The sequence below is a fragment of the Triticum dicoccoides genome, chromosome 1B, assembly GCF_002162155.2.
Source record: "Triticum dicoccoides isolate Atlit2015 ecotype Zavitan chromosome 1B, WEW_v2.0, whole genome shotgun sequence".
Lineage (NCBI taxonomy): Eukaryota > Viridiplantae > Streptophyta > Magnoliopsida > Poales > Poaceae > Triticum > Triticum dicoccoides.
This window is the reverse complement of record NC_041381.1, coordinates 82,010,233-82,010,990: the sequence shown is the minus strand read 5'-3', so window position 1 is coordinate 82,010,990 and position 758 is coordinate 82,010,233.

Here is a 758-nt window from a genome sequence, read left to right as displayed (position 1 = left end):
ATGAATACAATGCCTTCGCGTAGCTACTAAGCATCAGGTCAAGTAAATAGGCAACAAGCCTTGTGTTCCATTGGATTGCATCTAAAGAGTCCTTAACTCCAAAGATTCGAAGAGAAAACAATCAAAATCATGCCTGAAACAAAACACGCAAGAAAAAAGTAAACATGTACCCTGGAGAGGGCGAGCCGGCAAGCCATGAAGGGAATCGCCTGGATTTTTACTGTCGAGGCTCAGCGAATCGTAAAGTCTGCTTCTTCCAGTCTCGCAATAATAATCTCTACTAGAGAGAGAGAGAGAGAGAGAGAGAGAGAGAGAGAGAGACTAACTATAGCCGGAGAGGCTGATGCATAACTGTGGATGCAACACATAATTGGCATCTCTTGGTTGCACCATGGTGTAAGCATTTCCCAAATAGGTGTTGGTGACATTTAAAACATAATAAATCAGTAATACCACATAATTTGAAGATCGTGATTTACAACAGAAACTGCAAGCTCATGTATACCAAAAAATATAAATGCTTGTGGTTGCAATAGAACTAGAAATAACCGAGAGCCTTAAAAAAGGCGTGTTGAAAGTGATAACTTGTGATTCCATTGTAGATATCAAAGTACATCGTCCATGGATGGAGCAGTTAACCTTGCAACCCCCAACAACTATCTGCCTGCACTGTAATATTCTAAGACGATGAAATTCCCATTGAACAATATATACCTGCAATAGTAGATTCTTTTATTTGAAGGAACCTCGGTAGTAGA